The 16,387-nt window shown below is 54.3% G+C and overlaps 1 long non-coding RNA gene across 2 annotated transcripts; it reads left to right on the top strand.

The window, feature by feature from the left end:
* The first annotated feature begins 296 nt into the window (after window positions 1-296).
* LOC132025854 (uncharacterized) lies at window positions 297-13,830 on the top strand. 2 transcript variants are annotated; one of them, XR_009406720.1, is made up of 4 exons: window positions 297-422; window positions 4,021-4,183; window positions 10,585-10,852; window positions 11,623-13,830. It is a non-coding gene; the product is annotated as an uncharacterized LOC132025854 (long non-coding RNA). The 2 variants fall into 2 exon arrangements; XR_009406719.1 differs by lacking the exons at window positions 10,585-10,852; window positions 11,623-13,830 and adding an exon at window positions 5,735-8,051.
* Window positions 13,831-16,387: the final 2,557 nt, after the last annotated feature.

Below are 16,387 nucleotides of genomic sequence, written 5' to 3'. Positions count from 1 at the left end.
TTTCCGCGGAAGGACAAACTTGACATCGTAAGCTCAAGTCACCTTCGACTTCAGCTGTACCATGCCTTTTTCTTGCCCCGTAGCCCAGGACAGTAAGTTTGCCAGATACACATTTCTTTAGCGCCCTGACCACTGATTCGGGAGTGGCCCCTTTAAATGCAAATGAACCGCCTTCTCGCTCTCGCCCCCCCCACCCCCATCCCAACTTCGCTCCTCGTGCCCAGACTCCGCCAGCTGCCATTGACGTCATGCGTGCGTCAGCGTCGCCAGCCCAACCAGACGGCACGTGGGGGGAAGAAGGTGGCCTTAAAGGGCCAGCCGCCTTCGGCCTGCCGGGTGCTGTTCCGAGTTTGGCCTTGAGAAAGGAGTGAGATGAGAGGTGGGGAAATCTGCTGCCACAGGAAGGGATGCAGGCAGGACAGGTAGGAGCTCGGCTGCTTCGCAGAGCAGGAGAGCCGGGCGTTTCCTCCAGGTTCCCCAGGAGTGCGGGGTTTGCGCCTGGGAGCGCAGAACAGCTCTGAGGGTAAAGGACTGACATTTAAGACTTGCCCAGTTAGAACGTGAGCCCTTCCTTCCTCTCTGCCCTGCTCGCCCACAGTGCAAGGACTTCGTTCTTGGACACAGATACCCGTCCACTTGGTATCTCCGGCACCAAGTGGACAGGTGTCTGGTAATTGTAGAAGCCGCAGGATCCAGTGCAAAGCCGCCTCCTTCAGGAAGCTTTCCCTGACTGCCCCACGTGGCAGGTTAGCATGTACTGGCAGAAAGATGGCCTCACTCTCATGAACACTGGTGGCGTTTAACGACCCTGCATCTTCCTTCCATGAGTTAGAGACCACAGGGCACACAGACCTCAGAATCACAGAGACATGGGTTCCAATTCCCTCTATACTGTTTTCTCACTGAAGGATTTGGGACAAGTCTCTTCATCTTAGCTCTGCTTGGTGTCACATGGGGTTAATGCTGCTGGACCGTATACTACGCTGATGATGGAGAGCCCCCAGAGCCCTCCTATAGGACCTGTCTCATGTAAGCACTCCAGCACTCCGCAGTGGGAGGGAGCAGCTTTTAGGACGCCCATCTCCCCACTAAACTGCCTGCATCTGGAGAGCAAGGCCCCCGCCATACTCATTTAGTCCCAGAACCAACACAGGGTGAGGCTCATAGTTGGTGGCTTTAAAATGCTTGTTGAATGAGTAAATACGAATGAATGAATGATTTCAGTATTTCCTGAAATCCGACCTCCAAACCCAGCCTCGAAGTGCTTGCCCCAAGGAGAAAAACTTTACAAATGCCCCCTCTGTGCCCCGGGTCTTTTTACCTCCGTGGCAGAGCCTCAAGGTGGAGTTGGGATGAGGCCCTAGTCACTGTGGTTGAACCAAAAGTATTATGCAAGCCAGCCGCAAATGACTGGTCTGCAGGGGAGATCTGAGGGGGCCTCCCCACCTCTCCCCATCCCCAGCCCGGGTGCTAGGACCCTGCCCCAGGAAACCCGGGCTGGGCTTCTGCCAGGGCCAGAGGCCCCTTAAAAGGGAGCTGGAGGAGGAGAGCTTCCTGCCCCTTCAGGACTCCTTAGCCCAGACACGAGGCTGTCTTTGGCCTTTTCCTCTCCAGAGCCCAAGCTCATCCGGCCCCAGTCCCCCTGTCCTGCTCTGAACTCCCATCCCCCACCCCAGACTTCAGTTCCCCCAGAGTTCTAGTTGGGGAGGGGCAAGGGCACGAGACCTCCTACCACCTGGTTCCAGCTCGCTGGCCAGAGGGGCAGTGGCCACCTCATCCGGGTTCAGCCTGTCTCGAAGTGGCTTATCGATCTGATTTTCAGTATCTGTCACCATCTCTGAAGTAGAAGGGCCGACAGGCAACCGAAGGAACTTCCTCCCCGGGGAGGAGCTGTGAGCTAGGGGCCCTGGGAGCCCTCTCCTTCCTTGAAGACCAGGGAAGAAGTGGGGGAGACCAACTCAGGAACCCTGAGGGACACGGGTGGGTCCCCGCGAATCTCCAGGCAGCCTTAGTGCTGACTCCGCCCCCTGCAGGGGTAGGGCGCTGCCCAGGAGCACTCTGTGTTCCAGAAAACCCCAAAATAACCCAACTTTGCTGTCCAGCTGCTATTTCTGTCCATCTTGTTTAATTATTCAAACCCAAGTTGGGGAATGAACTATAAAAAGCTCTCCGGCTCGGGGACCCAGGAGAGCAGGGAGGCTCGCCAGGTTGCCATCCGAGCAGAGCACATGGTTAAGTGAGGTCACTCAGTGAGGCCTCCTGCCTGAAAGTTCCATCTGCTGTTCGCTTGCTTCCTCTGCTAGAAGGAGGACCGGGGCCTCCCTCCCTGGGCCTCCCTCAGGCCCTCCCCCTGCACCCCTCCCAGCCTGCCCTGCCCGGGAGCTGGGCCCCACCCACCTCCCTTGACTCTGGAAGTGTTTGCCCTCAGTGGACCCTTTGATGACTGCTTCCTAGTCCTGGTTCTTAGCCCATAGATCCTCTTATCAGACCCCAGCTTCCAGGACTTCGTGGGGGGCAGGAAGTGCAGGTAAAGAGGTCAAGCCAGGTGGACGCAGACAGGAAGACGCTGTGCCCTCTGAGGGTACCCTGTCTGCCGAGGCTGGGGGGGCTTTTCCGGGTGAGGCGGGTTCCTGACTGTCCCCTGAGCCTCTGGACTATTTTTCTGGGCCTAATGCTTTTCTGGTTGGCCGCAAGTTCAGGGTCAGTTTCCACTGAAACCGAAGTCCATGGGGCGCCTGGCTCAGTGTATTAAAGCCTCTGCCTTCAACTCAGGTCATGATCTCAGGGTCCTGGGATCGAGCCCCACATCGGGCTCTCTGCTCAGCCGTGAGCCTGCTTCCCCCTCTTACTCTGCCTGCCTCTCTGCTTGTGATCTCTGTCGAGTGAATGGGTAAAATCTTTAAAAAAAAAAAAAAGGAAACAAGTCCAGGGCAGGCAAATGGGGAAGCTGGGTACCCTGGGGTGGGGGTGGGGAGCTGTTCTGTGACCCCCCTCCCCTGCACAGGCCTTTCCTAGAAAGGTAATAACTGGGGGGTGGGGGCACAGTTGCTATGACAACTCAGGGAGTGAGGGGATTGGTGCAGGTGATGGGCCTCTGAGCAGGAGGGGCCCTGGGAGAGGCTGAGGGGCCCTCGGAGAGGCTGAGGGGCCTGCCGAGAGGCTGAGGGGCCCTCGGAGAGGCTGGGACAGCCCGGGAGACAGAGGCCAGAGGAGGTGGGGTCACAGGAGGACAAGAGCTTTGAGCCCCAAGAGAGGAAGCGATCACTTGGGCAGACCCAGAGACCCAGGGCAGAATGGCAGAGGGGACATCCAGTGTGGGAGGGGAAAGCAGCAGGCTGGCAGATGCTGGGACAGGACTTTCCGAGAGTCAGTGTGGGGACCGCAGTGCTCATAGAGCACCCTGGGTTTCACTCGGCTATCTGGGGGCTTGTTCCCACATGTTCCTTGGCAGGAGCTCCTCTAAAGTCCAGGTTACCCCCCACCCCCACTAGAGCTACAGGGGCGATGCTGAGGTTAGGGGGAAGAAGCTGGCTGTTGCTAAGCAACCAGAGGTTGTATACCTGGAGGGCATGGGAGGGGCCGGGGAGGCAGGGAGCAGGTGAAGGAGCTGAGTGGACAGAGCTCAAGCCTCCCTCTCCCACCGTCCTCACGCCAGTGGCACAGGAGGGATGTACTTGTCGCCCAGTAAGTGTGTTGTCTTTGGGAGTGTACGCGTGCTGTCCTTCTCCAGGATGCTGAGCCCACGTAGCTCCCGTGGGACTGTCTCTGAGGACAGGCAGGGCCGGGGAGGGGGAAGAAGGAAAGATGCTTAAGCATCTTTCCCTGGTCATGGGAGGGGAGGGCTTGCCCTGCCCGAGACAGGGTAGGGGCCCCTGTGGAGATGCAGGGACTGCAGGTGGTAGCTGGGTGGGTGGGGGGCCTGGTGCCAGAGAGGAGCCCCGGAGGAGAAGCCGCCCGAAAGTGGTCCGAGTGTTCTCAAGGCTGACGTATTTCTATAATGTTATTTTCCGTGTATTTTAGGTGGCCCGGAGTCTAACAGAGGTCGTGTTCCCCATCCAGCTGCATCTCTGCCAGGCTGAGGAAGACGCTCGGGCAGTCCGCGGTGCGGACACAGGCTGTCACCACTCTTGACCCGTGGCCCAGCATGGGCTTAGCTCCCAACCAGAGAGAGCGCCCACGTGGGGTGAGCATTTGTGGCCCTATGTTGGGGCCCTGGGGAAGTGGCCAGGGGCAGGCAGCACGCATGCTGACCCGTTTGGGAGCTGTTGCCGTCGGTGCTGGCGTGGGCCTCGACTTCTGCAGGGACCCCCTCCGGGAGGGCTGGGAAGTCGCCAGCTGCCCGTTCCACACCCCAGACTTGCCCCTAAGGGCTGTGTTGCTGGGAGGACCTAGGGGCCTCCTGATAGCTGATCCAGGGAGAAAGAGAGAAAACGGAAGATAAAGGGCACGAGCCTGGCTCGTTTTCATCTCTGTGTCATGCCAGGCCCTCTGCAAGGCCCAAGACACGCTTTTCTCATCATCGTACAATGAACAGCCCGTCTGTCACAGAATTCTTGTCCTCCTCATACAGATGATGGAGCAGAAACTCAGAGAGGTTAAGGAGCATGTTCATAGGCACACAGCAAGAAGGGGCTCTGGGTTCGAAGCCAGGCCTGTCTGTTGCCCCGTCAAGGGTCACAGGGACACTCGCTGGGCCCAGGAGTGCGCATGGAGGGGAGGTATCCTCACGGACTCGGTGTTTCAAGTGCTAATGAAGAAAAGAGAGCCCTCAGAGCCCCAAGCTCACACAGTGGCCTCAGAGCGGCTCAGGCTGAGCGAGAGCCAGCAGAGAAGGCTGGACCGGGTGGACCTAAGGTCCCACCCCAGCTCAGCCACTTCTTGCTGTGAGACCGTTAGCAAGTCACTGGCCCTCTCTGATCCTGGCTTTCTGCAGTGATAGTGGAAAGCGGATACTCCTAGAGTTTACGACAGAAAAGGCACACGATGAGGCACCTGGGGGCCTCAGTCATTAAGGGTCTGCCTTCGGCTTAGGTCATGATCCCAGGGTCCTGGGATCCAGCCCCACCGCGGGAAATCTGTTTCTTTCTCCCCCACTCTTCTTGCTTGTGTTCCCTCTCTTGCTGTGTCCAATAAATAAATAAAATCTTTTTTTAAAAAAGAAAAGAGGGGCGCCTGGGTGGCTCAGTGGGTTAAAGCCTCTGCCTTCAGCTCAGGTCATGATCCCAGGGTCCTGGGATTGAGCCCCACATCAGGCTCCTTGCTCAGCGGGGAGCCTGCTTCCTCCTCTTTCTTCCTGACTCTCTGCCTACTTGTGACCTCTGTCAAATAAATAAAATCTTTAAAAAAAAAATTAAAAATTAAAAATTAAATAAAAAGTAAAAAAGAAAAGAAAAGCCGAACAATATGTGTCTGGTGCCTTGCAACCAACCCCTTCTCCCATCCACCCAGAAGGTGAAGATCCCCTGTGGCCAAGGGCAAGTTGAAGGGCCCATGCAGACTTGTTGGTGGGGCCCCAGCTGTGCTCTGGGGGAGCCCCAAGCTTCACGGCGGTTCGTGGAATGTCTGAGGTGTGTCCTTCTCTCTGGCCGGGCAGTGGGGAAATCACATGAGGAGCCAGAGTTGTCCAGAAAGGGCCAAAAGAGCGTCCTCTGGTGGAGAGATGAGTGATTACAACAGGTGACAGAGGGGCACAGTTGCCAGCGCCTGTTTTCTTCTCGTTCCTCTGGTAACACAGGGATTAAGCATGGAGACCAGAGAATGGGAGTTCGAGAACGGTGAGAATAGACTCCCCACCTGCTCGTCCATGACTTCCTGTGTGCGCCGTGCGGAGCTCAGCCGTAGACCCCCGCTCGCGGCCCACTGCGGTGGCCTTGCCTGGACTGGGAGGCATCTTGGAGAGAGCAGTCCCAAGACTGCAGAGAACAGGAGGTTCCTGGGGCATCGGGAGGCTCGATCCTCACCGCTCCAGGCTGACCCGCATCAGCGTCTTGGAAGGTCAGAGAAGAAGGCGGGAGCGGGCTGGGGTGGGCCACTCTGGACCCCTCGGGCACGTGCGGACCCGGCCGGCAGGTGGTCAGAACTGCCCAGAACTGTGCTGCTGACCTGTCAAGCACAACTCTCGTTTCCCCAAAGGCACAGGTGATTTGAATGTGCATTTGAGCCTTTGTGCTTATGGGGGTTTGCTGGACTGATTGCGGCAACCACTTCACGACTGGCACAGAGACCGAGTCCGTCTGTCACACGTCTGCAGCTCCCTACAGTTACCTGTCAATTACATGTCAAACGGAGGGGAGAGGAGGACGGGCCACGTCGCTGCGGTGCTCTGTGCACAGTCTCTTTGCCCAGGTGAGACCTGCACAGATGTCCTCGATAGCCAGGAGCTCCTCAAGGCCCTCCCGCCACGGAGGTTAGTGCGGGTGGGGTGTGGGGAGCCCCGCAGTTTCTTCCACTCACTTCACACACTGTGGTGGGCTCCCAAGAAAGCCTCCCTTTGAGGACCCAGCCCCAGACAGAAGAGACCTCGTGCTTTGTGATGGAACATCTCTGCTATGGAACGTCAGACAGCCTTGCAGAGCAAGCCATGGGGCCGGCGCGGGGACACACAGCCTCTGGACACACATTATCCGATGGAAGAAGCAAGTCTCAGGGCCACCTGGCCGGCTCGGTCGGGAGAGCATGCAGCTTTTGATCTTGGGGTTATGAGTTCGAGTCCCACACTGGACGTGGAGCTGACTTCCAGGGAACAAAGCCCGTCTCAGAGCAGTGTACGCCAGACTAGGCCACTTGCACAAATCAGGCACGTATGAGTAGGGAAACCATCATCTCAGCAAACTTAGCGGCTCAGAACAGCAGGCGTGTCGTGTTAACTTGCAGGGTCGGGGAGTGACGGGGTGGCCGGGTGCTTTTCCCGCTGGCTGGCTGCGTCCTGACGGGGCCAGGGTGAAGGCCTCCTCATGTGTCTGGCGCTCGGGCTGGGAACACTCAGACAGGTGGGGTCCAGACAAAGCTATGATCCTGTCTCTCCTAGTCCCATCTTTGTGTTCTTCCCGGCCCAGGGGTTTCCAGGTAGCCAGAATCCCTTTTTTTTTTTTTTTAAGGTTTTATTTATTTATTTGACACAGAAAGAGAGACAGTGAGAGAGGGAACAGAAGCAGGGGCAGTGAGAGAGGAAAAGCAGGCTTCCTGCCGAGCAAGGAGCCCGGTGCTGGGCTCAATCCCTGGACCTTGGGATCGTGACCTGAGCCAAAGGCAGACGCTTAACAACAGAGTCACCCAGGCGCCCCGGTAGCCAGTATTCTTAGGAGTGGTGTAGGACTCAGAAGTTATGTGTCCTACATAGAGCACCAAGGGGGATCAATGTTTCTTCCTAGGACCTAGCCTTGGGAACGACCCCACATCATTTCTGTGCCACACTCGTGAGACAGTCGCGGGGCCCGCCCAGGGGTCCCACAGAGCCCCCACCTGGTGGGGGAGCAGGTGTGATAGGACATGTCCCGCCCACCTGCGGAAGAGAGCAGATTCTGCCACAGTGAGTTGGTGAACATGTTGAGAACATGACCATGAACATGAGGAGAAAAGGCCCGGAAGGATCTTCACCAAAACATAACAGGGCTTCCCCTTAGAGAAGATGGGGCGCTGCGAAGTTTCACCTGCCTTCCTACGTATGCCTTGAGTCCTTGGAGATGACAGATACATTCTTTGGTTTGATGAATAGGAAACAGAAGAGAAGAAAAAAGGAAGAGAAGCCAAGTAAAGCTTTGCTGTAAGCCCCTCATAATGAAAGGTTTGATAGATCGGGATTTGGGGAAAATATTGAAATGCATCTGAATTTTATGAACATATTACATTAGGTTGGTGATATTTTTTTTTAAAGATTTTATTTATTTATTTGACAGAGAGAGATCACAAGTAGGCAGAGAGGCAGGCAGAGAGAGAGAGAGGAGGAAGCAGGCTCCCCGCTGAGCAGAGAGCCCGATGCGGGACTCGATCCCAGGACCCTGAGATCATGACCTGAGCCGAAGGCAGCGGCTTAACCCACTGAGCCACCCAGGCGCCCCAGGTTGGTGATATTTTATTTTATTTATTATTTAAGTTTTTTTTTTTTTAGTAAGCTCTATACCCCACGTGGGGCTCAAACTCACAACCCCAAGATCAAGAGTCGAGGCACAGCCTCTGCCAACGGAGTCAGCAAGGCACCCCACGCTGGTTCTAGTTTAAATAAGGTGCAGAGGGCACCTGGGTGGCTTAGTTGGTTGAGCGACTGCCTTCGGCTCAGCTCATGATCCTGGAGTCCCTGGATCGAGTCCCACATCAGGCTCCCTGCTCAGCAGGGGGTTTGCTTCTCCCTCTGACCCTCTCCCTTCTCGTACGTGCTCTCTCTCAAATAAATAAATAATAAATCTTTTAAAATAAATAAGGCGCAGAAATGAGGACAGAATTATGATTCTTTTCCCAACTTTATTGAGCTATAACTGACATAACATTATATAAATTTAAGGTATACAATGTAACGATCTCTCTCTATATATTTTTTGTTACATAGTGTAACAGTTAATATATAATATAATGTGATATACTATGTAATGGTTACAGAGTGTAACATGTTACATAGTGTAACAAAAGATAGATACATAGATACAGGGAAAGAAAGAGAAATGAGCGCTGCAGTAGGCTTAAGTAATGCCTCTCTTGGTGCGATGGTTACCATGTTCACCCGTCGTGAGAACATTTAGGACCTGCCCTCAGCATCTTCCCAGTGTATGATACAGTGATGCTAACTGCAATCACCGCTCCGTGCCTTCTGTCTCCAGAACTTACTCCTCCTACAACTGGAAGTTTGTGACCTTTGACCAACGTCCCCTCATTTCCACCCCCCGCCCCCCAAGGACAGCCTTATTCATTCATTTAACAGATGTTCCTTGAACACCTGCTGCACGTTAGTTGAACAGCTCTAGCTGGAACGCGTTGTTCGTAGATCTGAGCCGGCTTTGAGGGATCTCTGGTAGCTCCATCCATGGCCTCGTCCTGTTTTCACACTTTTATGTGGAAAGAGAAAAAGCGGCCCTGTCAAGGATGTGGCATCGTGGTGTGAAAAGACTTCAATGTAGTGGATAAAAATGGGGGCGCCTGGGCTGCTCAGTCGCTGGAGCGGGTGACTCTTGATCTCAGGGTTTTGGGTTCGAGCCCCATATTGGGTGTAGAGGTTACTTAAAAATAAGATCTTTAAAAATATATTACATAAAAATAGTGAAGATGTTCAGCTTCGCTCTTACAGTTATGGGCTCGGGTGCCTGGGTGGCTCGGTAGGTTGGGCCTCCACTTTCGGCTCGGTTCGTGGTCTCAGGGTCCTGGGATTGAGCCCTGCATCGGGCTCTCTGCTTGGTGGGGAGCATGCGTCCCCCACCCCACCTGCCTCTCTGCCTACTTGTGATCTCTCTCTCTGTCAAATAAATAAATAAATACATCTTTAAAAAAATAAAAACGCAAAACAAAAAGCAAAAAACTTAGTGGCTCAAGGGCCACCCGGGTGGCTCAGTTGGCCAAGCCTCATTTGTGATTTCAGCTCCGGTTGTGATCTCAGGGTCATGAGATCGAGCCCCGTGTAGAGCTCTGCATTCCACGGGGAGTCGGCTTAAGGTTCTCTCTCCCTCTGCCCCTCCCCCCAATAAAAATAAATAAATCTAAGAAAACCCACCTGTGGCTCAAAACAGCAATAACAAGGGGATGATTCTGGTTGTGGATCTGGGCCTGGCTGAGCTCAGCAGGGGGGCGGCTCGGACTCTGGGCCCCTCGTGTGGGCAGAGACCCCGCAGAGCCGTCCTCACCTGGCCAGGTGTCCGCAGGGGCATCAGCAGGAAAGGGCAGGAGGACACCGACACCTGACTTCTCCGCGGGACCCCGGCGTCCTCATGGCGTGGCAGCAGGCTCCCGAAAGCAGCCGTCCCAGGACCTGTGGAAGTCGCAGCCTCCATTTGTGGTGTCATTGCTGTAGAAGTCACAGTAACCTTGCTGTCACTAATGACCAACTGGCGGATTCGAGGGGAGGGGCACCGACATCACCGGTCAGTGGCGGGAGCGCTGATGTCTCGATAAGAGCACAGGGAAGCGGGGACTGTGTGACGTCGCTGTTCGAGAATACCATCTGCTACTTTCATTCATCATCAAAAAGGTTAAAACCAACAGAGACCCTCATTTTTTTCCAATCGGCTCATTTCACACGGGGGAAGCTGTGTCCTTCTGTGTCCCGCGGGGAGCTGAGCAGCAGGGCCGGGCTCCCCCAAAACTCAGAGCAAGAGTGTCTGTGTGGCCTGGGGCCGTCTGTGCAGGCTGTCACCAGCGGGTGCCAGGGTGGCCCTCGGCCTTGACTGTCACCTTTCTCCAGATAGCACACGGCTTCCCACTCCTCCTCCTGAGGCAGGGCTGGGATGTCTCCTCAGGGAAGGCTTTCCTAGTTGCACGGGTGGGAAGTGCAGCCCGTCCCTTCGTCTCCGCCACTCGCGCCTGGTCCCCTGCTCCTTCCCCCAAAGCGCTTATTGCTCCCCCCCCCTTTTTTTTTTAATAAGATTCTATTTATTTATTTGACAGAGACATAGCGAGAGAGGGAACACAAGCAGGAGGAGTGGGAGACGGGGAAGCAAGCTTCCCGCTGAGCAGAGAGCCCGGTTTGGAGCTCGATCCCAGGACCCCAGAATCATGACCTGAGCTGAAGGTAGAGGCTTAACCCGCTGAGCCCCCCAGGCGCCCCGCGCTTATCGCTTCTGACAGTGGAGTATCCGTCTTCACCAGCCAGCTGTCACTGGGCCACGTCTGCTTCGCTCCCGGACCCCAGCACCTAAGGATCCCAGCACCTGAGGTAGGGACTGGCACTAGAGGGCACTTGGGAAATATTTGTCAGGGGCGCCTGGTTGGTTCAGCGTCTGCCTTCGGCTCAGGTCGTGATCCCAGGGTCCTGGGATCGAGGCTCTTGTCGGGCTCCCTTCCCAGCGGGGAGTCTGCTTCCTCCTCTGCCTCTCCTGCTCCCCCTGCTCAAGCTCTCTCTGAAATAAATAAAACTTAAAAAAAAAAAAAAAGAAAAAGAAATATTTGCTGAAGGACTGAATTTTTAAAAATACTTGCTGCTGGCAAGGTTGTGGTAAGACTACTGTGTCCTTCCAGCGGGACTATGAATTGGTGCAATACAGTTTTAAATAAACTTTTAATTTTGAAATAGTTTTACATTTACGGAAAAGTCGCAGCACAGTGCAGGGAGTTCCCGTGGTCCCCTACCCAGCTTCCCTCAGGTTAACCCTGGAGTTTCTGTGGTATTTTTGTCAAAACTAAGAAACCAGGGGCGCCTGGGTGGCTCAGTGGGTTAAAGCCTCTGCCTTCGGCTCAGGTCGTGGTCTCAGGGTCCTGGGATCGAGCCCCGCAGTCACCCAGCCAACCGAGCCAGGCGCCCCTCTAAGAAACCGGTATCAACATCTTCGTCTTCACTGAAGCCCCACCTGGATTCCGAGCCCCCAGTGTCCCGCGGATGTTGTCTTCCCGTCCCAGTGTCCCGGTCATGCTACCACAATCGGCAAGCCGTACTTTTAATTTTATTTCTATTTATTTACTTTTACAGATTTTATTTATTTCTTTCAGAGACAGACACCGAGACAGAGCACAAAGGCCGCGGCGGAGGTTCTCAGGCCCAGCCTGGGCAGGTTTCCGCGATCAGCCGGTCAGGCTGGGCTTCTTTCCGGACCGGAGAACCCGGGGCGTCCGGCCCCAGGGCGTGCACCATCTTCTCTCCCCTCCGGTGCCCTCTTTGTGTTCACCGGAGCAGATTTTCTGGACGCTAGGCCACATGTGAGAAGACCCTTTATAAACGCACACCCTTTGACGAAGCAACTTCCCTTCTGGAAGGAGAGTCCGAGGAAACACACCCGGGCACAGGCTCCGGAAAAAGGACGGACCAGGAAGTGATCTGTCCGCGGGGAAGCGTTGGGCCCAGGACATCAGCCAATGGGGGGCTGCTGGGAGGTGCCGCGTGTGGCTGGGGTGGGGTGGGGTGACCTGACCTGGGGGAGATGACAGTCTGACCCCTCTGGGCATCCTAGTGCCAGAAGCTGGTGGCCTTCTCCACAGGGTGCTGCGAGTGGGTGACTCAGCCTTAACGGGCTTCCCTTCCTGGGTGCCGCCCTCCGAATTCAAGTTCCCACGGCCCAGGGGAAAGAAGTCCTTTGCCCACGGTCCTGGGCGGTGGGAGGCAGATCTGCTGTCAGCTGTACAGTTGTGTGGAGGGAGGGGCATCAGTTCCCCAAAGGAAGGGACCTCCACAAAGGGTTTGTTGCACAGCATTCTTCCCTCAAAACACAAACCATCTATCTAGGTGGTTGGGATGTTGTTGGTGGTGCTATTTTATGTACTTATTTAAAAGATTTTATTTACTTATTTGACACAGACAGAGATCACAAACAGGCAGAAAGGCAGGCAGAGACAGAGGGGAAGCAGTCTCCCTGCTGAGCAGAGAGCCGGACGCGGGGCTCAATCCCAGGACCCTGAGACCATGACCTGAGCCAAAGGCAAAGGCTTAACCCCCTGAGCCACCCATGCACCCCAGTTGGTGCTGTTGTTTTAAGTAAGCTCTATGCCCAACTTGGGGCTCGAACTCATAACCCTGAAATCGAGAGTCACCTCACCTGTTCTACCAATTGAGAGGGCCAGGTGCCCCTGGAATGGCCCATTTAAGATGGCAAAGTGTTTTCAATGTAGATGGAAATAAACAGGTATGAAATAATATGCTTTGCATGATTCTAGTTACAAATATGGTTGGAAGAAAAGACATCAAAATATTATAAGTGGTCATCATTTTGTAATGGTATCATGAAATATTCTTACTCCCCCAAACTTTCTACAATGAATATATAGTTGGGGGGGAAAAAAACAGTAATTTTATTTTTTTATTTTTTTTTATTTTAAAAAACAGTAATTTTCTAAAAGTTCATGCTCGGGGCGCCTGGGTGGCTCAGTGGGTTAAGCCTCTGCCTTCAGCTCAGGTCATGGTCCCAGGGTCCTGGGATCGAGTCCTGCATCGGGCTCTCTGCTCAGCAGGGAGCCTGCTTCCTCCTCTCTGCCTGCTTGTGATCTCTGTCTGTCAAAAAAAAAAAAAAAAAAAAAAAAAAGTTCATGCTCTTTGGGGCACCTGGCTGGCTCCATCGGGAGATCATGGGACTCTTGATCTCAGGGTTGTGAGTTCGAGCCCCACACTGGATGCAGAGATGACTTAAATAAGCGAACCGTCTTTAAAGAAAAGCTCCTGCTCGCTGATCTCGTTATTTCTATTCTAAGGCAATAAGTTAGAAATAGAAAGCTCTCGGACACAGATGGCCGTTCCAGGCTTTAATAGTGAAACTGGGAAGCAGCTGCTTACCGTTGCATGGATGTTAACTGCATTAGATATATGGGCTCCATTAGAGACGTGAATGTTTTTGGAGAAATTTTAAAGACATGGAAAAATGTTTCTCATGGCTGAAGGAATGCAGCAGAAACTAAGACCACCCGGACAGGTGATCTGCACAGCCACTCAGCACCCCCTGCGATCCAACAGCCCTCCTTCCTCTGTAGCGCCCCCGGGAGCAGCCTCAGACCCACTGTGGTGAAAGACACCTTCCAGAAACTTCCACCCTGTGATGGACTGATCTGTAGGTAGGTATACATTTCTGAGTAGGCTCCAGGCCCAGCGCGGGGCTCAAACTCACGACCCCAGCATCAAGAGTCGCCTGCTCCCCACACTGAGCCAGCCAGGTGCTCCTGGGCTGGTATTTTTTGTGAAATGCCACAAAAATGAGTTACTGGAAAAATGACATAAAAAAGACCCATAACATACAAACTCGATCTTCAGTTTTTAGCTTTGGGGTTGAATCACCGGCACACTTGCCCCCATTTCTGTGCACGTCTGTGGGTGGCCACGGGGCCACAGCTCTGGGACAAGGGACAGGTCATTCCTCTGGGTGTTCACACCACAGATCTGGAGGCCACGTGAGTGTGCTTCCCCTCCCCCGAGAGCGACAGAAGCCTACGGGAATCACAGCGTGGAAACAGCTGCCCCCTCATCCCTGCTCCCCAAAGGGGACCCCTGCCTCGGTTCTCACATGTCCTTCCAAACATACGCCATGGACAGCTTTTCACGCCAGCACCTCACACCTGGCTCTCATTCCTGCGGCTGTGTGAGGGGCCGTCGTGGGGTCGCTCTACTGAGATCACTGTGACCACACACACGGTCCCGCGATGGACACCCGGCTCCCTGCCCTCAGCCACACGTGCTGCTGGGAAGCCGTCCTCGCTGGTGTGTGCTCCTGTGGTTTGAAAACATAACAGCTTGCTTTCTTCTTTTTAAAAAAGGTTTTATTTATTTATTTATTGACTTATTTTAGAGAGAATGAGAGAGAGAGCAAGTGAGCAGGGGGAGGGGCAGAGGTAAAGGGAGAAGCAGACTCCTCGTGGGGCTCGATCCCGGGACCCAGAGATCATGACCCGAGTCGAAGGCAGCCGCTTACCCGACTGTGCCCCCCAAGGCGCCCCAAAGTGACAGCTTTCTTGAAACACAACTCACATGCATAAAACTCACCCTTTCAAGGTATACAATGGGGTGGGTTTACTCTGCTGTCGTGCAGCCCCCCCTCCACTACAGAACATAGCCGCGGCCCCAGCTGAAAGCCACACCCCCGTGCTGTCACCCGATGCTCCCCCTTCCCCAGACCCTGGAGACCCCTGCTCTGCTTTCTGTTCCTGTGGATTTGCCCAGCCTGGACGTCCGTCTGATGGAATCACACCCACGTGCTGCCGTGTCTGACCTGTGCCTTGCGTGTTTTCGAGTTTCCTCTGCCTTGTGGCTCACGTGGGGCCGTCCCTTCCTGTGGCTGGGCAGGGCTCCGTCGGTGAGGCGCTGCCGCCGTCTGTCCGCCGTCTGTCCGCCGTCTGTCGGCCCGTCCAAAGGCTGACGGACATCTGTGTACAGACTTGCATGTGGACGGGGCTTCCCATTTTCTTGGGTCATACATGGGAGGGGGAAGGGCTGGCTCACAGGTCTGACATTTTGCAGAGATCCCAGGTTGTTTTCCAAAGCGGCCCCACCCTCTTCCAAGCACCGTAGCAGACAGGAGCTAGAACCCGTCCCCCTCCTCACGGGACCCTTGTCAATAGCTCGGTCATCCCCAGGGGCATCCAGCGATTAACTCATTAAAACCTAATTTGCATTTTGCTAATAACTAATGATGTTGAGGGTCTTTTCATGTGCTTATTAGCTATTTGTGTGTCTTTTTTTTGAGAAATGGCCATTAAAATTCTTTGCCCATTTAATTGGGCTGTCTTTTCGAGTTATAAGAGCCCTTTAGACATTCTAGAAGCAAGACCCTTATAAGACGCATGATCTGGAACTATCTTTTCTCTTTCTGTGGGTTTTTGTTTTTTTTTCATTTTCTCGAAGGTGTCCTTTGAAGTTGTTAACTTTGCTGGAGCCCGCTTTACCTAGTTTTTGCCGCTTGTGCCTCTGGTGTCCTCAGAAATCATTGCCTGATTGAAGTCATGAACATTTAGGTTTTCTTCTAGGAGTTTTATAAGAATTTGACTCTTACATTTTGGTCTATGACTTGTTTCATTGTCTGTATATGGTGTGAGGTAGGGGTCCGGCTTGTCTCTGTGGATATTCAGCTGTCCCAACTCACATTCGGTAGAGAGACCACTCGTTCTTGGCAGACTGCACGTACGTCCCTGGTGTCAGACCGTCCTCCCGAGAGCTTGGACTTCCGCCAGGGAAGCTGAGCGCCCATGTCTTGGACTGGCCATCCACAGCTAGGAAGGCCCTGACGCTCATCAGGTTGAGCAGTGGGCTGAAGGAAGTGGAGATGTTTCTCTCGGAAAAGAGAAAGTTTCCGGAGGAGTGTCAGTGCAGACGGAGCAGGCCCGAGGTTAAAGGCCTGCTCTGCCCTTTACTGCCTGTTGCGGAGCTGGTGGGTCACCCAGACCTCAGGGTCTCAGTTCCAAGGGGAGCCGCAGCTTGCCTTCTTGGGGTTGCTGTGAAGAGTGAGCATGTATGAACACCCAGGGCACGACAGGCCCTCAAGGACAGAAGCTGCTGTGACAGTCCACTTCCCGGTGTGGGTGGCGGAGGCCAGGTGATCACTGGGGGGTGTCTCAGAGGGACGGTGCTGGAGCCGTTGGTGGAGGGTGAGATTTTCAGTGACGACTGCTCATGTGTGGAATCTGGAACCATGGTGTGTCCCTGTCGCCCAGAGCAAGGCAGTACTTGAAGTCTCTGCCGCGACATGTCTCGGAAGGAGAGGACATGACGGCAAGACAGATCTGAGTGACAGGCAAACTTGGGGGTGTCCGCTAGGGGCTTCTCAGGGGTTCAGGGTTCAGAGGC

This window comes from Mustela nigripes, chromosome 10, assembly GCF_022355385.1.
Source record: "Mustela nigripes isolate SB6536 chromosome 10, MUSNIG.SB6536, whole genome shotgun sequence".
In the NCBI taxonomy this organism is placed as follows: Eukaryota; Metazoa; Chordata; class Mammalia; order Carnivora; family Mustelidae; genus Mustela; species Mustela nigripes.
The sequence above is the reverse complement of the archived record's forward strand: the minus strand, read 5'-3'. Positions and strand labels throughout refer to the sequence as shown.